Raw genomic sequence first — 27,985 nt, forward strand, 5'->3', positions numbered from 1 at the left:
GAGAAGGAGACTCCACCACCTCTCTGTAGATGACAAACCTGGGAACAGCTGTTTCTCATACATATGAGAAACAGATGAACAAAGTGCTGCATTTATTCTACATACAAATGAGAGGTGAAGGCCTGGAAAACATTTTTTATAGAAAAGAATTTGTATTCTTAAGATATATTTTGAAAGATTTTTCTTTTAAGATTTTTACTAAAATTATCACAAGATGCTCCATAAAAGAAATACGCATTAAAATTGAGAACACCACATCTTGCACTTGGCTTATACAAGTCCTAACCCTTTAAATATTCAACTCTTGACTTCAGTACAACTAAGCAATATGTGTAACTTTATTCCTTGTCACCAAAAGGAGTATCCAGACTATTTCCACTTATAACTCCACAAGTGTGCAAACTATAGCAAATATAAGCTACACAATTTAGAAGAGTTCACATTGAAATTTTTATTATTTAAAGTAAAATCAAKTATTTTCTCTTCACCTGCATCTTTAGCAGGCACACTATCAATCACTTTCACTGTCTGACCAAATGCATGCAACGTGAAAATACAATTGCAATATTCTGTACAATATTGTTTGAATACAAACATACTACAAAGCATTACTAAAAAACAGGACATTCACATATTTCAACTCTTCATTATATATAAAAACCACTACACTTCAAAAATAAGGAATATTGTTAATATACTATAACTTATTATTCTAAAAAAGAAAAAAGAGTAAAATCAGACACAAAAGGCAAATGAAAGGCTTAAAAATATTTAGGTTCTTATGATCTGCAAATTCTGCAGATACTTTTTACAATAAAATAATCTAGCATAACTTGCATATTTCCTTTTGCTCTAGGTTTTAAAAACAGTTCAGTATCTACGAAATACAYGATGGAGAACTATAACAATATAAATCTATTCCATTTGAACTACGCAATTTGGAAGTTTCCATGAAGATGAAAAATTAAACCACTTCATTTTTATACTTTTACAAGAAACTGTTATTAAAATGTTAGCAATAAAGTTCAGACAGGCACACAAATGCAAATATTCACCCCTCAAACAAAGAASAGGCATACAAATAGATCAAACCAAAATTCACACTGAGACCAATTCTGTATTTACATAAAATCTTTTACACAAGGCTGAATAAAGACAGTATTATGTCAATTGCTCCAAGTAATAATGATTAATTACTACTACAGCAACAGCAGCAACACTAATCTATATAACCCTTACCAGCAGATACACAGTACAAGGTACTTTTTCTAATTTGAACAATTGTGAAATATTTTGCAATTAACAAGAAAAGAACAATTTTAAGATTAGGCAAAGTATCTTTTATGATGTGTTATTCTTTTTTAAAAAATGTCAGGATTATGCCTCATGAACTTGTTTTCACAACTGCAAATTTTGATTACTGGTAATTGCTGACCTAGTAAATACAACATAGGAATTTAAAAGTTAAGAAACAGGACTCTTGAAAGTCATTGCTAAGAGAAGTAAGAGTGCCAATTCTAGAGGCGGATTACTAAATATTAAGGTTAGAGAATTTTGATAATCTTCATTTCAATAATGTTACTAATATGCCTGTAATAGCCTTTCTCTAGATACCAATAGAAATGTTTGTATTTGGAGCCAGTACAGAACTAACCAGATGGAACATCATCAATATTATAAACATCCTAAAGGATTTAAAGATCCTTTAAAGATCCTTTTCTGAACTAACTACTGTCCAGATTCTCTATTTTAACTCTTCCCCCAGAAACAAGCATAAAACAAACTTGTTCCCCTCCCAACTCCACTACAATATTAACCAGAAGCACAGATGGCATCAAAGCCAGCAGTGCCTGAAATAATTCTACCAATCTAATATTGGCATTTACACACACACACTCTCACATATTTATTTATTTATTTTTAAAAGCCATTTTTACTCAAGGAAAACAAGAGGTTTTTGTTGTTGCTATCAATTATTTATACTCAAAAGTTAAAGTTCTTGTATTTCACAAATTCTAGTGAATATTTTATGCATCTCATGAGCAAACGCACACAATTCAACAGTACCATTCATTTAGATTACAAAATACTTCGATCTTCTTTCACTTAAAAAAAATTAATTCTATCATCCATTTTAATCATATTAAGAAGTCTTATATATTTAATTAACATAAATTTTGTATGGAGAGAATGAACAGCTTACTCTTTAGGAAAGTTACAAGAATGCTAGAACTTCACAGATCCTCAGTTCTTCTCAGAGAAAGATAAAATAATGTTGGCATCTTAGCTTGAAAATGTAAGTCAACAGTGAAAACCAAAAGGGAGATTGAATATGTCTTTGTGATTCAAGCACCTCCCTAATTACAACAGCTAAACAAGATAGTTTCACCAAATACATCTTAATCATCTGCTACTTGGAGATTTTGGATTTTCTGTTTGTTTGTTTTAAGAAGAATCACGCAGAACAGATGCATTGGTAGATTATTTCCTCAAACTATCCACTTTGAAGTGCATCAACAAACAGGTCTCTCAAATCCTGCTTTCACACTGAACACTTATTTTAGTAAGCAACAGTTACTATTACAAGGTTCCTATCACAAGCTTGAAACTAGGAAGTCTAATAATCACTTCTTGTGCCAATTGTCAAAGTGCATACCACTGCCCAAAACATTATCTGAGACACCAYAGGAAGAATCTGAACTCTCTAGACGAACGCTTAGCACTGCTGAAGGAAAGCATGTGAGAAAGAAGGAAGTGAAAGCACCAGAAAGTGTGTGACAGACCTGGCCACCTCAGGCAGATCCTGGGACCTTGAGAGAGACTGACAGAAAGATTTTTTGGTCTACAGCTCTAGCTGTGAGAACACAGTTACTTGAAGGCAAAGAAAATTTCTCACAGTCTTTGAACCTTCCTTTGCCTAGGACTTCATTATTCTTTGCAAGTATGCAAAGGGACAGTAAAACAGTCCCTAACTCCACTGCTGATTTCTCCAAACTGGAACAAGCTGTAAGACCCCAATTCTAGTTGTCAGTTTGGTCACTGGGAATAGAAGTACCAAGAAGACTATCATCTCTCTGCTATGGTATCTCTGGCTTTTTTATACACTGTAGGTCAGGCGCAGTGCATGCAACACCATTCTGGCCTGGAGCTGGTGGTCAGTGCAAATGCTGTCTCCTTTTCTCATTTTAGGACAAGACCTTTCTGTATGCCATCCCTCTGAATGCCCTTGTCTTTTGGATGGAAACCCAAGCACATGCTCAGAGAACTACAATAAATTCAATCAACCCCAATGTATGTGTTTTGGATCCGCAGTTGCCCCACAGCATGAACATATATAACAAGACCTAGATGCCTAAATGGTATAAGAAAGAGGGAACCTTTCCAGTTCATTATATGGAAACCGACTCTTAAAAACTGTCCAAGACCTTCATAGAAGGTATATGAAAATTTCCACAACCAGACTAACAAGTTTGTCCAGTAGGGTATTCAGCTTCTGACTATAGTCATTAACAAGGTAATCAAAAGCTAAGATGAAATGGTTTATGAAACCATAACCTACCTCTAGAAGAAGCATCTTCTTTGTTCCAGCAAAAGAATGGTCATTTTCCTTTTGCATAAAGACATATATTGATAACAAATGCACTTCCCCTGCCACAAATTAGTAGGAGTATTCCTATTGTTCACAGAAACATGCAATGGCAAACGAATTTGAAGTCAATCTCAGAAATCACCCCGAGGCAGCAAATTCCACAAATGCACTTTCTTTTCTTAGTTATACTTGTTCTGCTTTTGAATAGTTACTTGCTCTAATATATTACGAAAAAGGATATATGGCTGTGTGTGATTTATCAGACTATTATAGATGTAYAGGAGGCGCATTTTGCTTTCTTTTGCTGGGACCTTCTCTAAATTACATGGAACAAACTATCTGATTGCTTATTCATCTGGGACTGTTCCTCACATCTTRGCATATTTATTATATATCTCTAGATCCCTAATGTCTTTGCTATATTCTTTTCTGCTGAGGGGGAAAAGTGAGGATTCAATTTAGTATTTCAGACTAGGGTATTTCTAATATGCCCAAGYGGCATTTTAATGTGCTGTGGTGTATTCTCCATCTCATTCCTTACAAACATTAATATTTGTTTGTTTTGTTTATACATTACCATGAATAAAGGTCTTCACTGAACTGTTCATAACAAAACTTGAGTCTTCTTTCTACGCGGTTAAGATTAATATAGATCTAAGCAAAGCACGGAAGTATTGTTACTCATAGCCTCTGTGTGTATCAGTGTCTTTTACAATGTCATAAAGAGCCAGACCTAATTACTAAGTGTTGTGGAAATGAGAGGATGTTTGCCACATAATATCTCTGGTAGAAGAAGATATGCATATTACAGAGTCTGTAAACAGACCTCAAAAATCAAGAGATGCCAGATAAAGAATGAATAATAGGTAAAGCAATCTACTCTCTACCCCATAATGTTTGCATAATTACCTAAGTATTCTACCATTCTCATAACATGTCAGGAACATGCTCTCTACACAGAGAAGTTCGTTTTCATCAGACTAGTTCTAAGTGAATTGGAAATTGCCACCAGCATCACAGCGAGATGGGAAAATGCTTCTAACGATAGCAAAGTTTTTCTGGGTATTCCCTCCCATGGCTATCCAAGCAAACAAAATTTCACATATAGCCRCTAATTTTTATCTCAAACTAATAAGAATCTAAGCCCATAAAAACATCCACAGAAGATCAGATCAAAGGCCAACGCTCCCAGTGTCCTGTGTCCCATAACAGCCAGTAGCAGATACCTGGAGAAAAGCATTTTTGCAGGCTCTCCCTATTCTTAGGGACAGTGTCTAAACACAGGCATAATATACAAGGATGCTTTACCTGGATCCAGTAATCTATAGCCCTATCTGCCAGTGACTGCTAAAGGACTGTCTGAGATGGGTTTTGTCATCTTCATTATCCTCTTCTGTTGAAACAGGTCAYAGATTGAAATGTTGGAAAGAGCCAGACCTTGTATCATTTTTTTTTTCAAGCTTCACTCAAACCCCATTCCATGCCAGTCCTCTTTAACATCACATTTTCCAGATCTGTGTGTCCGTATAAAGTTTGTGCTATCAGAGAATGCATAAAGAGAGCTTTTTATCAAAAAGTAGGAAAGTGTGTTTACTGCACAGGGCTACTCATATATCTTTAAGAAGGAAAGAATCAAAAAACACCGAAGCAAAAAGCTGTGAACAGAAACTGTAARTCACTATTGGAGTTTTGAAGAATATATATATTCTAGAAGAGAAACTTCCATTCCCATAGGCTTTGAGTAGACACTGTGATCTACTGAAATCTTAATTGTCACCAAATTAACTGTTCAGCAAAATTAGCAAAAAAGTGAATACAAGCCTTCCAAGAACTTCTGTGAATAACTGACAGGAGTTAGAAAGAAGAGGAACAACATCTGCCTGAGGATTAACGAGAGTAACTGAAGCACCTCATGACTACGCCAGTCCTACTAGAGCATGGGGGCTGTCACAAAGACTTAGTCCTACATGTGTCTATAACGTGGTATCCTCACTTAAAAGTAGAGCAGGAACAAAAACCAATGTTTACCGCAACAACATAATCTGCCAGCTGCAGATTACATTCGCAGAGGAACCGGCTGTCATCTCAGAAAACACTTTGCTGCTGCTCCTGCATTCCCAGAGGCTGGAGCAGCCCGGAGCAGCTGCACTAATGGGATTTCTTAGACTAGTAGCTCTGCCTTYTGCAACTTTAATTTCCTCTCAGTATAAAACATACTTCTTGGTCTTCAAGCACGTCACAGTGACAGTTAGGGCAGCCAAACATCCTTGCCAATAACACAGATCAAGCCAATGATTTTTAAAGCAAAACACTTAAGCCTCTGCAGCTCAAACTAAAACCAGCTTCTCAGAGACCTGAGGGCTGTCCAGCTCATTTTCATGAGATCGGCTGCAAAAGGGAACACATGACACACATTTATTTACTGATCCATKGATTACACAAGCAAAACATATGAATGACTGAAACATGAAATGCGTGTTCTGACAATTTATATCTCCCTCATATATCTGATATTTTTTTTACTCTGTAAAATACACATCTACTCTGTCCCCTAGATGAGCAATAGCGCGCATGTGGAAAACACACTTGCATCCTGAAGCACCACACTAGCTGCTAGAAATTTTGCAAAGAAGAGTTCTGTTTTACGCAGCCATTCCCTATTCCACTCAGATCCAAGACTGACTCGCTGGTTCTGCAAGGAGACKCATGGCCCAAGAAAGGATAAACCCCCATGCGACAGCTGGGAGGAGACTGGAGTTGACCAATTTACAAATCAGAATTTGTGGCCCACAACGAGCTTCTGCTCTGCCTACTTTTTTTTTTATAAAATGTAAAAGCATCATTCAGAAGCTCACCCCTCGCTGTCTGGAGGTTAGCCAATAAATGTATTTCTTCATTCGATTAGGCAGCCAGCRGCAGCTTCAGAGGGGTTCAGAAGTGGTAAGAGCCGATGTCCTGTCTTCCTCGCTCCCGAGTCTGGGAGCTGCCTCCAGATCTACCTACTATTTCAAGGACGAGTCTCTGCTTGCCACTTTGGCAATTAGTAGAGGGGCCTCTACCACAGCCCATCTGCCCTGAATTAATAGTCTGCAAATTCATCTCAATATACTAACTTTGATTTTTTTCTAAAAATGAGGAGGAAAAGAAAAAGGAATCTTGAGGCAAATGGTACCTGTGATGAACTGAAATTCTTTGAATTTGCCTAAGATATCAAAAATTCAAACTACAAGTCCCAGAGCATCTCAAACTTCTGAAGAAGACCATAGAGAAGAGTGAGACATTCSCATTAAAACATAGCAACAGTGTGATTTTTTGAATTCTTCCCTTAGTAATTCAACTACTTTTATTTTAAACCATACCAAAATGTATATAATGTTCTAGAGAAAAATTACATCTTTTGAGGTTTAGGTTGGGGTTTTTTTGTTTGCTTTCCATTTACACAACAAAGATATAAAGCTCCTTTTAGAATAGCCTCCTAAAACCTAAAATCATACCTATTGAGCAGCTGCTTCTTCACAATATCACAGAAAAAAAACTCTTCTATATAAGGTCAGTATTAAATCTAAAATTATGCTAAACTGCCAAGGAAAAACCTTTAAGATTGTAGGTCTTTCCATTAATCTAAGTTGAAATTAATGTCMGTAGTGTAAAATTGAGGCTTAGAATTAATAATTAACATTCAAATAATATTGTGTTGAGGAGAAAGTGTGGTGATCCAGGAGACTAATTCCTGTAAAAGTTTATTTCAACTCAACTGAAAACTGAATACTATGCTGTTGAGGAATGTTCCTACAGAAATACATATTATTCTCTGATAGTGGGGTTTTAGTCACATAAATGTTAAGCAAAATATTATCAAATTTTTTGGAATTCCCTTTTTTAAAAAATCCATGTATGTATACTCAAGTTTGCAAAGCTGAATAGGCATGAAAGAGTGGTAATGAAAAGTGTAGGCATTATTGTTATAAAGCAGACATAACACGTAATAAAACAGTAATAATCCAATGTATAACTTCACAGTTGGGCAATTATATTATAAAAAGAATATCTAATGCAAGTTAAACAAACACCTGTTTCTCCTTTTCATATGTTTATCTGTGCTATCATAAAGTTTATCAAGTAAAGGACAATGAAAAAGAACAAATCAAGAAATGACTGTTTAGTAAAAGAATGAAAAGTCAAAATAAACCTCTATAACAGTTATTTGTCAGCAGATAACAGGGGAGAAGTAGATAAGTGATGTTTAATTTATTGAGTTATTTCATTAGTCTCAAAGGTCTCAAAGCCTTTTACTTCCAGGCTTCGCCCTCTTGCCAACTTCACCCTCYTAAATTTATAAAAATGTTAAAAGTTTAATTTGTGTTTCAGAAACCATTTAAGGTATTCAGACTAACCTCTTTGGGAACAACCTAGAATCTATATATATTTTTTTAATTAATATACTTTTCTCCAGTAAAGTTGCATTTACTATTTTGATTACTTTTCTTAGAGAGACTCCGTCCAGATTGTTGGGGTTTTCACATTTTCTTTATAACAGTACCAATACTAAGAAGATATGCACAAGAGAAAGAGATTTTCATCCATAATGGCCTTCTTCAAAAATCATAATCTCAGCATTGCTTCAACATTTTCTTAGGTAAATTATGGGTCTCACCTTGGCATTTAATTATTCACTTGCAAAATAACAATTAAAAAAACTCAAAAAACAAAAAACAAAGACTTCATTTGGGCATACATTTGCACTGCATTGCAGCTATTGCTTAATTATCCTTATTTCAAAAGTAGCATTTATGCACCTGCTGAACAGTGTTAGCCTCACTCAGTACTCTATAAATCTTATCAAATATAAAAACATTTTCTCATTTCCCTTCCACRTCCAGTCACTTTATTTTCCATCCTCAAAGTGATGTCCTTAAATGTCTCTTCACACTGTCTCACACCCCAAATTATTTTGACAAACACACAAAAGAGTAAGACATAAATATTTCCATTTTTACTCTAATGGAATAGTTGTCCTTCAAGATATTTCCTTCTGCCTGGAGCATGTACTGTGCTTTACTCAGCTTAATTCAATTCATTTTTGCTATCTAACATAGGGAAGAATGTCTTTCATTGGTTAGTACCATTCTGATACCATTTCCAATCTATTGTACACATCATTTGAGTCAAGTGCTCCCCACTAGCTGCTTTGAAAAATACGAATAGGAAAATATGCTCACCTTCAGGCTCCCCACAGAGTGTACACTGTGACTCTGTAAAAAAAAGAAATATATATATATATTATTATTTCTTGATTTTAAGATCTGTATGTTCTAGAGTTAGGAAGCCATAATTACATTTCAAATGTAACAAATCTGATAGAACACAGACTTAGCATGAAAAATGCAATTCTATTTTTATTATGAYGCATGTTTTTCAATAGTTGTAAAGTAACTTTCAAAAAAAAATCTGCAAGAAGAATTTGAAAAAAAAATGTATAGCTTCATTTGTGTAACTATTAACTCTAGAGACTCAAATTGAATGCATTCAGATACCAGGACCTTTTGCTTCCACACATGTCCTAAAAGACTTTCAAGTCCTCCCAGGTAAGTTAACTAAGTCTAACAGTCAATGTAAATGTACTGATGTACCTGCAAGTCAAATCTCAGAAAACACAGGCCTGTTTCTGGGTCACTACTGGATGAAAAATGCACTTGCCATGATCTGAGGTGATGCAAGGAAGCAGGTCAGAAGCCYTTCTTCGCTTTAATTCAAAGGCTGTGTGATGTCTGAGCGAGGGGGGCTGCCTGCCCGCGTGCAGTTATTATCCTGATTGATAAGGAAGAACAGGCTGCAGACGTACTTTTGAACTCCTGACTTTTTGCTGATCCTCTGCGTCCCACTAACAACTGCTTCCCTGGTTTACCAGGATCCAGAGGGTCTGCTCAACATTTTTAGCTGCTCTCACCACCATCTCTCAAAGGCCTCCCAAATTACGGGCTTCCCTCTTTTCCCCATTGCTAACGTACCTCAGTGTTAACATGGCTGCACAATTGCTTCAGATCTGCGGCAGGAGAGCTTGTCTGCTAGCATGAGTTGAAAATGAAGGCTCACAGCTACAGCTGCTGCAAGAAATACATCAATAAAAAGCTAGCTAGCTAGCTCCCCAAGCCATCCCGCACTGACAACTGCTTTTCTGGATTTCTTTCAGGTCTGTGTTTAAGAGTCTAAAGGCGGGTGAGCTGTTTCTTCCTTTATCCCAGCATACTTGGGGAAAGCTGGTGGGGAGATTTTGTTTTAGTTCATCAGTTTGTGGCTGAAGATCGTTTCAAACTGACAGCAGTCCCTCTTCTATGTTGGTAAGAAGGAGACTTTGCGGACGCAGGTGATTGACTGCTAAGCCTGCGTCCGCAGGTTTCCCTCACTTCAGCTTGCTGCTGTGCGGGAGGACTGGGCACTATTCTGTTGTGCTCAGTGCGTGCAGATTGAGTGACSTGGAAAAACACAACTACTTCTACTGACCATGTAGACAACATGGCAGGGAGGTTGTATGGAGCACTGATTTCCACACAGTGTGTGTGTGCGTGTGCGCATGTGTTTAAAAGCTCAGTGACTATGGCTATACCGAAGGATGAGGGGGAAAAAAATCAAGACRACACTGGTGTTGCTAATGGGGATGGCAGGAAAAGACATATTTGTACATGATGTGTGGAATGATTAAGTCTATTTTGACCTGCACATTCCATGATAACTTTTGAGAGATTGTATGCCCATGTTTGCAACCCTAAAGCGTATAAAGCATGCGTAACATGCACATGGTATTTGCAGGTTTACATCATATATGAATATAGAAATCTCAAAATCTATCTGGAAGGAAGTTCCTGCATCTTGGTAGGAAAGGTTTCTCTGGGAGACAACTAAACACCTGTATTAATTTGGAACTTTTCCTTTCAGTCTTATTTAAGTTTCTGTTCTGGTGTCATCTGACAGCAATCAAGAACACTACAAAAGTGAAAAAAGCTACAGCTCCTTCAGGTGCAATGTCATTCCTGAGTGTGGGATGCGTATAGCCTAAGGTCAGGTGCCTCAGCATAAATAGTACAAAACTAGACTAGCCTTTCAAGATTCATTARTCAAGGAAAAGAAGCAGCCACTTAATCTGCTTTGGAAACCTACATTAACATGAGATAAATAACTTTTGTAAACATTTACTTCTGTCTTTGTATTGTGAAAGGTCTTGGACTTAGACTATGCTTCACAGCAACACTCAGAGCAACATAAAAATTTTCACTGGAAGGTTGTTTAATCCAACGTCGCACTCAAAGCAGGCCTGCTTCCCACACAGCTCAGATCAGCTGCGGCTTTGAGAGCAAAGTCTTGAAAACCACCAAGGATGGAGATACCACWGCCTCACCGGGCAACCTGCTTCCGTTCTGCACCAGCTGCCTAATGTGTAACTTGAACCACCCAATCTGCAGTTCATGACTGCTCTCCCTCGTTATCATTCAGCAGTGCCAAAGAGAGTTCGACTCTATCATGCTTCTTCAAGCAGTTGCAGGCTGCTGTTGGACAACCTCCAGTTCATCAGATTAAATGGGCCCAGCTCCTTCAGCCTCTCTCCTTGTAGGCCATGTGCTTTAGTCTCTAACCCCTCTCAGCAGCCCTCTACTACACGTGCCCCAATTTCTCCATATGCTTCTGGAGCCAGTGAGCCTCAAATCCTGATTACATGTATTCCAGGTGCAGTCTCACCAGCACCAAAAAGAGGGGATAATAATCTCTTTAATCAGACAAGTAACTTTTTTGTGTCCACACTCAAAATTAAGTCTATCTTTTCCCAGTGGAATGCAAAATGAAAGTACTTAAGCTATTGCAAATTGTAATAAAATAGGAGCAGAAACTTGAGCTGTTACCAAATTTCAGATAAGAATACTTTTTAAAATCTCTTTCTTGCACTTCTTATTAACAGATCATGCCTCCATCTATCCGATTAAAGTATTATAGTAATATATACACAGGATGTGTTCTTTCTCTTTAGTATATTGAAAATCAGCTCTACTTAGCAAAGGCATGCTCAGTCTTGTAAACACTCATACATGTGAGTAACTCCTTTGTCACTGTTTCCCCAAAGTAAAATGACTAAGAACTATGAGTGTTTGGAGAATTGGGACCCAATAAATCAACTGAACAAAGAAAACCCAATATAAACATATTGGTCTCATTCTATCATTTTGAAATTGGCCAGCTAACACAAATAATCTTCCCAGATATAAGAATGTACTGACAAAACTGGTTGCAAGAAAGATCTTTTGAAGAAACAGRTTTATCCTGAAGTCAAAAGCTCCTTTTTTCCTGAAATAGTACGAAATGTATTTGTTACTAAAAATAATAAACCCAAATATAAAAATTGATAATTTTTTCAAAAGGATGAGGTCAACATCCAATTTTAAATTATGGCAAAAAGAATTATTCTACTAAACACATTCACCTTTCCTTGCTTTGTATACATTTTTTTGGTATGGTTGGTGTTAAGAGTACAAAAGGGTACTGGTACAGGTACTGTAAAGTCTACTATAAAGAACTAAAAAGAACACAATATGTGGGTCAGATGAAAAATACAAAATAGCCATTATGAATAAATTACAATAAAAAATTACAGTAAAAATATAGGTAAGCTATATAATGTAATAAGACTAAGACAACACAACATTGGCAGTATTTTAAATCACTTAGAAGAAAATCCTAAATGATATTGAAAGGTGTAAACAAGCCATTAAGCTTGAGGACATGGCACTAGCCAGAGTCTGATGATCAGTTATCATACTCCCTCAAATAATCTGGGGGAAATCACTTGCTTTCTGGAGTCTGAACTAAGAAAACAAGAACCCTTTCTCTCCCTATATTTGCCAAGTTCAAGCTTCAATGTGCAAACTGTTAAAGGTATGAAATACATTTCAAATACAAACAATATCAATATTTAGACTATATATTTTTTTTCCAGTTATAAAACATTTTGAAGTACCCTGTATGTGAATAAGTATAATTTTAGGAAAAATGTTTCTTTGAAGTAGAAAAAAAAWTCATATTTTCCTTCCTGCTGGTTTTAAATTTTCTTTAATTTTTCTTGTCAAAGGAAATAATACAAACATGGCAAGAATAAAAGCTGTATTATGAAGACCAAAAGCCCATGTCTGATTTATCATAGTGCTTCAACAGAATTGTTTGGAAAGAAATTACGCCCAAAATGCCCAAATAATTCTGTGCATGATCTAGAACAGTCAACTTCATATAACCCACAAAAYATAATTCACTATGCTTTTAAACCAAAGTCGTGGTTCAAATTCATCCCTGATGTAACCTCAGTGAAGTCACCTTATTTACAAAACTCACTAATTAATATATTTTCAGAGTTTGAGGAACATTYCAGTGAAGACATATGTAACATGAAATTTTTGTCCTTATTGTTGTGTAAACCAAAACAGGTTTTCCTCTTTTCCCATAAGGTCAGGAACATTAACAAGTCTCAGGATAGTTAGTCAGAAAGCCAGAAGGAAGCACTTTTTATCCATGCTTTGTATAACATCCCATACGCATTCCCAGAAATTTCAGCACCCAGGCTGTAACTTCTGTCTGGGCTCCAGTATATCTTTTAGAAAGCCTTGACTAAAATAATGTAGGGTGAGTGATTAGTTTTCTGTGTTAGTTTTAATAGTTACAGTTTAAGGTACACTTTAATCTCATCAGGGAGTCACCCGGGTTCTGCAGTCCAGCCTYGATGAGTTTTGACCAAGACATGCAGAAGCGACCGTGTGACAACTAACATGCAGGAGTGACAAGCGATGCTGGGGATAACTTGTCACAGCCTGCACGAACACCGCACTCGGGAAACAGATGTGGTCCTCCCTGCGGACTACTTCACATTTCAGTGAGGAAATTTAACAGATCATGCTTCWGATTTTTCTTTCATTGGTTCCAATGGCAAAGAATGCAACTGTTTGTGACACTATTTCATTAATTTCTCTTTACATCGTTTTATTGATGTCAGTGAAATGGAACTCTGTGACACTTTAAAAGAAATAGAGCAGCTATGTATCATACAGAGATTTAGTACTGCTGAAAAGCAAGGTATAATTTAAGACCATGCTGTGAGACTTTTAATCATTTTCAGGTTTTTAGTCCAATATTTGTATCTAAACACAGCTATAATGCTATAATGGTGTCAATAAAGGCTGACTGTATTATGAACCGGTTTTCACTTTTGCTTTTCATGTCTACTTCTTCTCCTACGCTTTTTGCCTTTCTTTGTATCTTTCTCCTCCCGTTGACATCCCAGTGTTGCACAATACCATCAGCTGAAATATTGATGTGACAGCCCTGCGGGACAAACTGCAAGGTTTTGTCAAGTTCCCCAAGACTCCCATTCACWACCACCACCTTTTGTTCCTGCTGAAGATACAGCAAGTCCTTTGGACAGCTTTCCAATTGCAAACGGATGCCTGAACATTTGCTCTGTGTTCAACCGTCCATTTAGGTAAGCGGTTGACAGAGACCTCCAAAAACCATCTTGTTTTTCCTTCTGCAGAAGGACAGCTTAGATTTTCCCTACAGAAATTTTTCTGATGTGTTCTTTAGAAATCTCAGATGAAAAAAAATAAAACCCTTTTCAAGTAAATTATGTCCATTGATAAACTATCTGTACTTAGAAAAAAAAATTCCTACATAGCTCAAACGTACCTTCCTTTCAACAATGCAGACCAAAACCATTTTTTTTCATTTTTTTTTAAATAATCTAATTCAGATACTCATTGCTTCCTTCAGGTGTTGTTTTTCTATTCTAAATAAGACCTATTCATTCAGTTGTTCTTCCTAGTCATGCTTTCTAATATTCATCTCATCTTTGTCGGACTCTTTTCAGCTTAGCTGTATCTCAAAGTTGTAAGGGCCCCAAACTGAATACAGTGTACCACCTGAGACCTTAGGTTGCCAGGTAGAGTGGAATATAAACACTCTTACATTCTTTTTATTTTTCTAAGAAAAAAATTCACCAAAATTCACAGCACTATTTTCTTCACTTAAATGAGATCTCATCCTAATAGACAAGAACTGGGCTAAAAGTACCTTAGTAGTCATCATCATAAGAACAAAATGATACAGGTAAAGGATACTTTTCTTTGTTCTGCTGTAGCAGCAAGGACATTATTCATGYAATGCATGTAAGCCAAGTGAAATCCACAAAGTATTCCAGGTTCTTCTTATAACTTTTTAGTTTGAAACTATTTACGTTGGCAAAAATAATCAAAAAGACACTATATCAAAACATTCTATTCCTTACAGTATTTAGTGCTGGCAAATAGTACAAGAGGAACAGAAACCAAATATATTTGAACTCAAATATTACTACGGTGTTTTTCCATGAACTRTCACAGCTGAGCTAAACAAACACAGTTTCATGTAAGTCAAATAAAATACATCAATTACACATACATATAGACAGACACATACATAYGCATACATACATATATACACATACATATATGTACACCTTGTAACWTTTTTTCTGCTTTCAGATCATAGTAATTACATGTAAAAATAACAACAAATAGTCAATGTATCCTACAGAATTTACTTTAAAATGCAATAGTGACATCAGTTTAGAATTGTTGTGGATATAGCCAATAAATGTATTTCCTCCCTCTGGAACCATTTCTTTAAGTACGTCTGCTGAGTTAAGTGTCTGCTTTCCTGAATGTCTGCCTCTCCCAGGTTATCATTTAGAGTTTGACCACTCTCAAGATGAGATTGTACTGTGCTTGCAATTTCTGACTAGCGGATCAGCTTTCCTGAATCTTTCCTTTTAACTGGGGTATTCATAACAAAGGGCCTTTTGCTGCCCAAAATCGGGCCTTGGGGTTAGAAAAAACAAATATCCACTACAATTTTGGAGAATAGTAAAAATAAAACAGAAAAGAAAGAGCTGCCTATGAGAGATTAGCTGCTGGACTATATTGGGAAAGACAGAACAAGGGGAATAAGTAGCCCTGGGAAGGACAGAGACTGAAAGAACTTCAAATAAAAGTAGAATATAGAAGAACCATTATTAAAAACAGAAAGAGCCTAAAGCAAAGGAAAATCAACCAACCTGGCAGCTAACTTTGAATCCTTTTGAGCAAACGAATTGACAACGAACCAAATGTATACAGCAACCACTAACAACTTATTATTTTCCCCAGATGAAAATACAAGGTTCATGCTCAAAGCARTGCCAGAACCAATTCATCGTACTTGCACATCAGATCTCTCTCCATATGGAGTTTACACATTACACGTGCATTAACCAAGCCAAAAGAGATTTCAGGAAAGAATGATGATACCAGGCAATCAAATATTTTCATAGGAAAACAAAAATAACTGAAGCGATAAAAGGCAAAATACAAACCACTCAGGAAAAAAAAAAGTACTAATGTTTCTCCTGATGATCTGAATACAAATATTTTCTCTTCAGAGGAGCAGTCATAAACACAGTAATAAAATTGATATGCTTTAGTACACTTCTAGTACACATGTCAAATACACAATACCGAAGTGGAGAGTTCAAATATCCTGTATGAGGCCAAAAAAGACAGAAGATGTGCTTAAAAAGAGCCAATCTACATGCTTTCCTCCTCATCTTTTATGTTCATTTTATAGTACTTGAACTTCCAAGGTGAAAGTGAGTCACGTTCTTCATAACACTGAAATAAACTTGCCAAATCCTCTAATCACAACCTTACTTCTTTATGAAAAACACCAAGTAGAGTGAGAATGGAGATAAAAAATTGTAAGAGCTGGGACACATGAGAGTGCTGTGAGATACAGAACTGAAGAGAGTCTGCATCAGAGGCTTGCTCCAAAACCCACTGGAACCAATGCAAGGCTCATTAGAGTTCAGCAGAGTCAGGATCAAATGCATACTAATGCATACACTAGCCAGGCTATCTATCACCATTTCGCCTTCTTTGTCTCTTTCTTGCTCTCCTTTCTTTTACTCTATTAATTTTAAGAGATTTCACCAATGATCTTAGAGCCTCATAAGGACAAGTAAAAATGGTACAAATCCAAGGTGAGCATGCTATAGTAAACAGAGAGCCAAACAGACAGATGGCAGAAAGTGTACAAGTGGACTATGGAGTAGACCACATACTCATCTTAAAGGTTAAATTACTTTCTTCTCTCCTTTCTTGTTCTCAGCTGTCATATGAGAATCAGATAACAAAGAGATCTGAATGGATGGGGGAGCTACCTTGACAAACAGATTTAAAAAGGATGTACAAAAATGTGGGGAAAAGCATGGTGAAACCATAGGGAGAGATAAAACAGAGTTCAGTACGAAGACAGATCAAGTCCAAGACATATCCACAGCTTGAAAATAGAGAGCTTGCAGGGCAAGACATCTGAACAAGTGTTCTTTATATAAATATATGTCAGTCTTAGAACAAAACAAGTTGAGAGATCTCCTCCAAGAAGAGATCTCCTGAGGTCATCTGCCTCCACCTTCCAGTCAGTATGCTGCAAACATCCTAGAAACATCAGATTGTTCAGGGCCTTGTCCACTAAAGTTTTGAAAATCCCCTAGAGGRGAGAATCAATCTCTGGGCAGCTGTTCCAGCATTTGACCACCYTTACCATGAAGAACTTTTTCTGTGAATCTAACTGGAATTTCCTTTGCTGTAACATCCACCCATTCCCTCTCATCCTTTTACTGTGCATGTTCAAGAAGTCTGGCTCCAACTTCACAGTAATGACTCATTAAGCAGCGGAGGACAGCAATTAGCTCTGCTTTCCTCTTTTAGCTTCCTCTGTTTCAGGCTGAACAAGCTCTGGTCTCTTCAGTTGCTCCTTGTGTGCCATGTGCTCCAGCATCTTCACTATCTTTGCGGTCCTCCTCTGGACACATTCCAGTTTGCTTATGTCTTCCTCGCATGGGGAGGGTGGGGAGAGACAAGCAAAACTGGACACAGTACTCCAGTTGCAGCCTCCTAAGTGCCAAAAAAAGGAGCATAATCACCTTCTTTAACCTACTGGCTGTATCAGTGCAACCTAGAATGCACTTCCTTCCTCGCTGCAAAGACACACATCTGAGATTTTAATAAAGAGACACTCAAACCTAAAAGGACTGTGATACACAATTAAAGTTCAAGTTGGTCCAGTCCCAGATGTGTAGTGACTTCACACAGAAAGTGGTAACTCAGTGGGGCTATAGCAGCTGTAGCRTGCCAGGCAATGTCTCCCAACAAACATAGCCCAAGGGCTGATCCATCAGAGGAACATTTTTTTCTGTCTCATCTTCACTATGGATTCCTTTTTCAAAATGAGYTGGTGTGAACAAAGCTTGGTTATGCATTTAAGCACTAAATTATCCTCTGTAAGGAGTTCTGTCTTGATCAGTCTATAGTGACTTTCAGGACCTAATGATGTAACTAAGGAGATTTGGGCATCTCATGAGAACAGCTTCCCTATAGTCTGTGCTCTCTATCAGAGAAGCCAYCTTGAGGTGGAACTGAGCAAAAAAACAAGTAACTGGAATTTTGTGTGAAACATGAAAGTTAATTTAGTAAAATAAAAAATCTGTTCATGACAAATAGCCTTTGCCACCAAACTAATAAATTTTAGTAAATGTAATCTGGAAAACTTTTAAAGTTGTAGTGARAACACCTGTGGAAGATGTGGCGAGGAGTCAGTGACTGGCAGAGCACGTGGTGGCAGGCCCAGTGTGTGAAACTGCACACCGACCAGATTCCCATCAGGGCCAGGCATGCATATTCCATTTGTCAACAGCGTCTAGCTGCTTCCCAGGCTCAAGGTTAGCACAGCTGAGATAAGGGAATGAGGTAACTCAGCCATGAGCATTACAAAGGCACATAGCACTCATTGCAAGATTCAGGCCTAAGTTCAAAATAACAATAGAAAATAAAGATTTCCTTGAAGTAATAGAGAATTTCCAGTAAATTAATCAGGAAAAATGAGTTTGCCATTCTCTGCAAAACAACTACCAACTTTAACACCAAGCTCATAACTTGTTCTGATGAATTGAGCCTCCTCACCCATACAGAGCCTCTATCCTACAACAAGCTGTAAAACTGGACACATTTAGAAATTTCTTATGCCTGAATTTTTCCATGGACAAGCATTCCTATTCAAATTTCATAWGCAAAACCAATCCAAAATTCCAACTGCGACTGAAGCATCAAACAGCAGAGCTTGAAATATGTCCTTTGACAAAAAGGTATAAAATTGCAATACAGAATGGAAGGTTGAAAGTCCAAAATGATTTCATGAAGATAAAATTGAGAAGTAGAGTTCAATGACTAAAAAAATCTGATCCTTTTGCAAAAACACTTATAAATTCGACTCTAAATTGCCAAACGTGAAGTTGAAACATCAGATTTAAATCTGCTATTTCTCTTAAGCTACATTAGTCGCCGTTTTTCTCTCAGTACATCATGCACACAGCAACGTGTGACTCTTTTCAGCCAACCTTGCCTTTTACACTACCACAGCAAGCCAGCGTGCTCTCTCACTGCTCTGACCTCCACTTGTTTAACACTTTTGCAATGCTCTGGTGATTTCTTCAACGGTTAGCTACAAATAAGCCCCAATTTGTAGTAACAGGAGTCTATGCACAGAGCACAATCACCAAAGGAGACCTAAGGTATACATAAAAACGGTTCCAAGCATCAACACACGCTATGCACTAGCTGTGACTGCTAAGTATCACAGATGTCCGAGTGCCAGAAACCTTGACAACCTGGAGAACCTGAAGTGCAAATGCCTAAAACTCATATGGGATGCTTTTGTCTGATTCTTAAACATCTCTGAAATCAGAATCTCAGCACAAATTTCCTAAGTATTTTAGACATCRTTATTAATATATTAAAACACACATACAATGCTCAGACTGAAATTAATGTATAATATACTCCGCTAATTCAGTACAAATCAGAAGCATTATCATCAGTGGAACAAACCTTCACTGACTGGTCTAGCCTGAAGGCAGGATACTATTGCTAGCTGAACCTGAATGCCTGGCCTGTTGGAAATTAAACTTTTTGTTGTGACAAATAGAAGATGAAGTTGTATAATTACACATTACTTCTTTCAAGACTATTAAGAGTAGGAGACACTAGCCCAAATTAAGTGCTTGCAATTTCTCGGATTAGTCAGGWGAGTTTGCAGCAATTTCAGTAATTCAGTCTACACTTCCAAACTATCCTTTTTTTCAAAATCATTTAAAAATATATCTGTTGTAATTGAGAGTATCTCTTGAATCTTAGAGTAATCAGAACCTTCCTCTGCTTCCTAACAAGATACTGGAAGCAAGTTTATAGTGAAAATGAAAAACCACAGATAATCGAGCAGCTTCTCTTGTAAGACATATGATCCAGTGTTTGCAGCCCATGCCAAGAAACTACCACCTTGAGTTTGCTTTTCTGTCTGCATATTTAAATGGGAGAAAATATACTTCCATTATGCGAAGTTTGTTGTTAATGCAGCTTTTTCATTTAGATAACCATACTACTCTACTGACTGACTCTCAAACGATCACCTAAGTGAGGTTGTCTGAAGGCTTGGTATGAATTTACAGATTATCAACATGCACATTATGGGTTCTCCACAGTTTGACTGGCCTCCTTCAAATTATTTATGAGATGTAACTAAAGGATAAATTYCTGAACATTTGAAACTAAGGAGATTCTTATCACCAAGGAGATAATACTGAATTACTTGCAAGAAACAAGTATCAAAAAACTTATGATCCAGCTTGCATCAGTGAAATAATTATACACAAGTTACTCATAAATAAATGTCATAAACCACTAGTTTGTAGTGCTAAATTCTCTTAATCACAGAAACACCACTGAATTACTAATCAACAGAAAACAGATATACACAGGTGTTAAATTAGCTGTCTGTCAGATTTAATATTTAATGCTAAGGGAAAAGAAAAAAACAAAACATGATTTACCAYGCACTATATATCAAAGTTTTCCTATTTAAAATGTTTCAGTCAGTGGATGATGGAACCAGACAAGTATCATTTGACCTGACCATTAAGACTATCATGCTTCATATTGTTTGAAAGCATAACACTGGCTAAGGATGGTGTATAAGCATAAAAAATTTTCCCAATATATATCATCCATCATTAATGTATCAGGCTCCTATGATAACCATATCTAAGAGTATGATATATTTGCAACAGCAGAAATCTATCCATCAGACTTAGAACACTTTGGGTTATGTGAAGTATTATGGTATAAATTGTCTAGTGTAGTTTTACGATATGAATAACAGTCCTGCAAAAAATTCAATTAACATCCAAACTATCTGAAGGAATCTGAATCTCACTTTCTTTTGAGAATACTCATAAAATATTTCTTCAGATATATTTTTGATCTCTCCACGCTCTGAAGGCTCACGAAATCTTCACTAGGGTTGTAATTTTTGTTCCATCTGGTCCTCACAGCATAAAGTAATTAATTAATTAAAAGATTTTTCATGCCAACAACAAAATAAAATTACGGTTGTGAAATTACATGCATTCACATGCATACAGGGGATGCTAACCTACAAAAAAAACCCAGCTAATCACATGTTTAACTTTAAATGTGATTAACTAGCACTGATTTCAGGGGAAGTACTCTTCTATACATTTTCTTAAATGTGTCTGCTTTGAGTTTGGCCAGATTAGGAAGTCCTTAAATGTCTATATAGGAAACATAAATATAAAGGAAATTTTAGACACCCATTCCCTCCTCTTTACCTTACTTTCTATCAACCAAGAGAGAACACAATAGAAATAGTCTGATTATGTTAATACAATAATAAGTTGCAATATAAATAAATCAAAAATTGGGACAGAGAAGTGTTTATATCAAAAAAGTAAGTCACATTTAAGAGGCAACAGGAAATAATCTCTCAAACAAAGCTGCAGCTATATTCCCAAATTAGCACTGCTTCACATTGAGGGCATCGATTAAGATTCTTATGGGTTACCATTCAACCGCTGTTTCTTTTTGTTAAACAGAAAAATCACGATCAATGACGTCTTGCTGTTGAAACAGTAATTGGGAATAGGAAAGAATTAATAACCCTGAGGAGATYCAGGTGTTTTTAAACAGTTCTTTTACTTGCTTTTGTTTCATTTAGATAAACTAGAAGCCCAGACTCTGCTTTTAAGATAGCCTTTCACAAGAATATTATGATTGCTGATACAAAAGACCAAATGTTGCAAYCACTTAGCACTGCCTATGACTTTATGCCCTTGCTATGACATTTTAGTCCCACTGCTCACACTAATGACTTACATRAGTTATACTTACATTAACATTTTTCAAAAAGGAATAAGATGTTTTTGTATAATTTGCTTAGTAGGTCTTATGACTGTAATATTTCCAAATCTTGTTTTATTTTCACTGATTTGGAAACGTGAGAAGCTATTTTGAAAGGAATAGTTTCTTTTGTGTAGAATCCAGCAAAAGATCAGTAAATACAAGAGACAGGAGCAAAGGATAAGAATCAACTTTGTTAGAAAAAGATTGGTAACAAGAATCTAGGATTGAAGAGACCAGCTTACAAAAAGGGCATATTTGTCTTGCAGTAACAAGTACCACAGAACCAAAGCTGAAGGCTTAAAACAATTACACTAAATGCCTATCCAGAGACGATGAGAAACTGAAGAATAAATAGATTCAGAGAAAGAAGAAAAGACACATATGAAAAGTTAAAGATTTTTTAAAATGCTGTAAGCATTCTCCAACATCTGCAAAAGCTCAAATATGTATAGTCATAAATTAATGCTCCACATCAGAGACTTCATGTTTACTGATCCATTGAAGCTCTTCAGAAGAATTACTGACTCAAAGGAGAATTACATGGAGAGAGTACATTCAGAGTAAAGCCAAATGAAACACTCATTCACAGTAGGAGCTTGGCCTAAGTGTGGGAAAAAACGATATCAATACTGAATATGAAAATTGAGAGAAACATGACTCAGACATGTTTTTTTTTTTTTTTGAAAGGCAGAGAACCTAAAATATACAACAGTATGAACTGAAAGATCAGGATCTCAGTATGTGTCATCATGGCTCAGCCAAAATCAAAGGAATTTCACCACTTTAACCAATTATTTGGTCCAAGATCTTCCAAACTGCAGCTAATAACACAACTGGAGACAGAGCCAGTAATTAAGAGAATGCAATTGGATTCAAAAGGTTTTCCATTATATTTTGGGACTGGAGGAGCAGATGGCAAATGCAGCTTAACACAGACAAAATGTGAGATAATTAGCAGGGAAACCAAACACCAAGTTAGAGAATATGTACTAAATGGAAATCTCATCTAGCAAGCTAATCAAGGGAGAAATTTGGGGGTTATTATAAAAAATAATTAATACCATCAAATCATTTCACAGCTGCAAAAAAGAAAAAAAAACGCAAAGATGATAGCAGGTTATATTAATAGACAGATATACTACGAAGTAAAAGCAATACTATTAGCGTTGAAGACACTTATTGAGAACCATCTAGATGACTCCACCTGGCATTGGCCAGCAGTGGAGTGCATGGTGGAGTAGTATATTACAGATGAAAATGTGATGTGCTAGTGGTACTCCTGGAGTACTGGGCCTGCTAGTGCTATTGAGACTGAACCTCTCCTAGGCTCATTAATGCCTAGATAAATGCTACCTGAAAATTAGTTAGGGCTTTTTGTTCCACTGTTCTTACAATGCTATTTCAGAGCCTCAGTCTTGGATAGTTAAAATCATCCTGCTAAATTCCAACCCCCATTTATTCATGGCCAGTTTACCTTATGCCAACAATATCCTTTAGACTATATAGCTCTTCTTTTCTTCTGATGTTTAGCGCCTTGTTGTATATATAGAGGGCAATCATATCCTTTCTTGGCCTTCCCCTTCTGTGTAAAACATGTCAACCTATTTTATTTTTCTCTTGTAAAGTAAACTCCAGTTCTTTGATCACCACAAGCTCAAGTGAACCCTTTTATTCCAGTGCAGATTCTGCTCTAATGAATAGATTTCTGTGCTTGCAAGAATCACCTATATCTATCTATATTAATAAGCAAGGAGCCCAGGGAAAAGGATGAGGTCAGCTGTTGCAGCAGCCAACAAGTCAGTGACAGAGACCGTTGGAAACAAATCCAGCAGGTGATGGCAAAGGAGGTCTCAGGCATACCGGTGTCAGTCATGGGACATGAACGCAGTTGGGGAACGAGGTGGACAGGTATGGGGCTCTAAGCTCCAGCGCCTGGCACAGGACACATGGAGGTGGAAACAGTGGGAGTGTGGCAGTGGGATGCTCCAGGCTAGACACCTTGGGCAAGGACCCTGGACATGGCTGGGGCAGGGCTTTGGAAGGAGCGGGACATRGTAGAAGAGGATATAAGTGACAGTGGGACATGGTGGGGAGTGACAGTGGGATGGGAGAGGGGTGTGAGTAGCTCCAGGGGGGCTATGCCAAAAAGGGTTGCTCTGGAGTAAACTCCAAAATACTGGGGAGGCTCTGATCTGAGGCAGTGTGGACCTCACTTACCTGGACTCCACTTGTGGACAGGGACACACACATAGTAGCTGCTCCTTCTTCCACCACACTGCATTCTCTATTTAATTTTGACTGGATAGGCAAATTAAATATCCATGGCTGTACTGCCTGGCCCTTTGTCAGCTCTCTGTCTCTCACAGTCCCTGCCCCTTCTGCCCCGATCACTATCCCATGTTTCAACGGGGAGCTCGATACCTTGCAAACARGAACTCATTAAAAGGTCTGAGAATATTGGCATCTGAACAGAGGAAACAGAGRCAGCCATACAAGCTCAGCAACTATCAGATTTGTTCAGTTTCCCAATCAGCACAAGTATTATGTTGGAATCAGCTATAACACAAGCTGCTGCTTCCCCAGCAGCTGGGACTTCGTGGACATGGGAGAGAGCCAAGCATATTGTGGCTGGGGAGGCTTAGCAGATGTTACAGAGGAAGTGAAGATTTCACTTGGAAAATTGGGGAAAGTTATTTATAAGGAATGGGGATACAGAGGACTGGATTACTGTAATAGAGGAAAGTAGGTCATTAATCCATGGGAAACTTTCATTAGTTCCAGTACTAAGCAAACAACTTGCTTGTTTTCCAAATAGAATAGCCTTATTCATGTGTTGTTGGAGTGCTCAGCATAAGCCTAATTTTGAACTATTAAATTACTGGAAGTCATCAGAGCCAATATATTCAGCGGAAGAATTTTAACATAGTGACTGATGAAGCCCAGGTATTAATTACAATTTATCAAAGAACACCTTTATACATGTTTCCTTTAACTGTGTTTCTTATTTTTGCAGACAGTCAGTGAACTCAAGGTATTTTTAATAAATATTGAAAAATCTCAGCAAAAAAAATTTAGTAAAACAAAAAATTACTGAATTACTGTTCTTCAGACTATTTCCCTAGAGCTTGACTGCCCTTTGGACTGCTTTTAACATACATCTACGAGAAAGAATAAGACCTTTACTGTAAAGTTKTGTAGGCCTACTATTTCTCTCTTGCTCCTTTGCCTGTTTCCTCTTTTCTACCTAGTAGGTGTAAAACAAGTAGCTCAATCTTCATATAACTATACAATCATAAATTTACTTCTACTGAGTAAAACTGTACTTTGCTTCTGTGATTTTCAGTCACCTGAGTAGTACTTTACTAGAGCAATGGGAATGAAACTGCTTCTGGGACAGATTTTATCCTCAGGATGCKTCTAGGGTCACATGCTTGCATAGAATTATATTTTCATTTTTATTTGGGACTGCCATATCCACTGTATATATTAAGATTAGTTTTAAAGTGGCATTCTAATTCACTGACATCCTGTTTACTTAGCACTATTTACAAGGTACTTTAGTTAACACAAATCAGAATTTATATCCTATGCTGAAGGTCTACATTTCAGCAATTGCTTTCAACCACAACTGGAGCAAAACAAAAACATCAGCCCATTTTGTAGCTCAAAACATTTCTGACCTGGACCAAACTGAAATGTTTAACTTTGGTTTATCAAAGAAATAAACAAACCTTTTTTTTTTCTATTTGATCTAGTTTGGTTGAAGTCTGTTGTGCTGTGTGGTTTCTCATGCCTTCTCTCTCCCTGACAAGCAAGCTTCCTAACTACAGGGTAATCCTTGTGATGCCACCAAGCTCCTATGAGAACAATCTGAAAGATATGACCATGTATATCATGGGAAGCAGATCAGTTCAGGAAGCCTCGTCCATAAAAAGGACAGGGGTATGAAGAAGGACTTTCTAAAAGGCATAAAAACTGTAGAAGTTCATGCAGTTCAGTATCTATCCCAAATTAAAGCAGTCCTACATGGCACAACCTTAAAACTTGATTGATSCAGCATGATATGGAAATGATTCCTTTCCATTATGAAAAGTTCATCAAATTCAAAATCTTCCAGGAAAAGTTTTGATATTGCAGGAAATGCTTTCCTTGATCATGGAAGAGGTAATGAAAATCAGTGGAACTTCCTAAATAACTTCTTCTCAATAGAAATCAACTTTTACTAAAGGAGTCTACCATAGGCATGATGAAACCTGCAAAGTGTTAAGTATTATTWGTAATCTACATTATCTACATTTTTCCATCCAACAAGAAGGTTTCTACAATATTATTATATTTTTATTATTACATTCGAAGCTGCCCTGTTCTTTTTTTCTTTTTTCCCTTTTTTTTGGTAACAAATTTTCTCAAGTAGAAAAGAGAAGAGGAAGTGTGGCATTTTAATCAAAAAATACACTGCATAAGGCTAYTGAAATCTATTATGCCTCTACATCAGTCCCTTCATCTGGATAGCTGGTGAAGGCTACTTTTCTGCCGATCATTCRAAGCTGTCACTCTCAGCTTACCAGCAGAGCAATCAGATAGACTGGCTTAACATAAAGGTTGCCCCTCAAAAAGTGACTGCATTTTTCTTTTCACTATAAAGTTGGAGATAGGGGTACTGTGTTTGAAAGAGTTACTATATATTACAGAACTATGGTACGTTTAAAACCTAATCCTAAATATACCCTTTTGCTCACAGATTATTCTAAGTGCTTCCACTGATTTGTCCCTGTGGAGTATTACTAAGTGGTTTCACTTTTCCACGTGGGCAGTTGACTGTTCAGCAGACAGTTAGAGAAAAGACTGTTTTTTCTGAATGTGAGGAAGTGGCCATTGGGGGGAACAGACATTGCAACCAGGGGTGGGTGTCAGAGTGCCTTAATACACATTTGCACAGAGAACTAGAAAAATGTTTCAGTAACTGATATTTCACTGAAAGCCTGTACAGGAGCTGGGGCATGACAATGCCTACAGGAGAACATGGGAAAGCAAAATTCTTCCTTAAGCTTCCTGAAGTAAAGGTCCCTCATTTCTAATTTCATGGTGGCATGTGGTTAAAAACACAGCCAAAGGAATAAGAAATAATATAGTTCCTGCACTTAACTTTGTCCAGAGAAGCAAAATAATAGTGATTGACAATTATTTTAGTAATAATTAACAAAATTGCCTAAGGACTTCTTGCTCCTTGAATACAGGCTGAGCCTTTCTCTATCCACCATGCCTGTCCTTGTTTTTAGAAATTTTTCCTTTTCTGAAGGGGCAAGAAGAAAGCTGAAGTGCTGGCTAGCAGCATATGCTTTAGGTAAAGTACTTTTTTAGAAAATTATCTCCACAATACTATTTGCTGGAAAATCTCATCCTTCTGGAGGGCAATCTTATTAAATTTATTTGTTTAATCTGTCATTATAAAGCTAAAACAATATCGTTACAAATCAACTGAGACCATATTAATATATTAGATTTCACTGGGTAAGCAATAAAGTGGGTGTTTATATAATAGGAATCATGATACTAAGGTTCTGTTAAAATGGCATATAGAAAGGTCATTAAATTATATTCAGTCTCTAAGGTAGAGACTGATAGACTAGATAGGCACTACTGCTTAAATTTCGTAACACCTACCAACCACAGATTCCTGCCAGTTTACCAAAGCAATATTGGACAAACAACTCTATCCATTTAAAATATTCCAACACTGATACAACCTCCTGTCTCCCACATCGCATGAGACCACTGACAGGYGAGAGATCACCTGGCCCTTCCTCAAATGCCAAGAGCTTTTTCAGGAGGTCCAAAGCATTAATTGTGGAAGGCTCCAGCGGCTCATGAGAAACCTTCTCAAAGGGAAGCCTTTTACTGAGCACTCGCTGTTTATGGACYTTTCCTACTTACAAACAGAAGAGGCATTTCCTTGGAAAAATATTTCCTCCACATGCAGCTTTGGGAGACCTCAAGGATGAATATACAGTTAATGAAGGTTGAAGACCACTAGCCAACAGATCAT

General features: G+C 37.0%; 1 protein-coding gene across 2 annotated transcripts in view; it reads right to left on the minus strand.

Annotated features, from left to right (window-relative positions):
* The window catches only part of DLGAP2 (DLG associated protein 2), a 385,377-nt gene that overhangs the window by 233,985 nt on the left and 123,407 nt on the right, over positions 1 to 27,985 (minus strand). For both annotated transcript variants that reach the window (XM_085303215.1, XM_085303214.1), the window contains exon 2: positions 8,809 to 8,841. The gene's annotated coding sequence lies outside the window, so the exon portion shown is untranslated. The remainder of the gene's footprint in view (positions 1 to 8,808; positions 8,842 to 27,985) is intronic.

Source organism: Rhea americana, unplaced genomic scaffold, assembly GCF_003343005.1.
Source record: "Rhea americana isolate MKP2758 unplaced genomic scaffold, rheAme1 scaffold_199, whole genome shotgun sequence".
NCBI classification, from domain to species: domain Eukaryota; kingdom Metazoa; phylum Chordata; class Aves; order Rheiformes; family Rheidae; genus Rhea; species Rhea americana.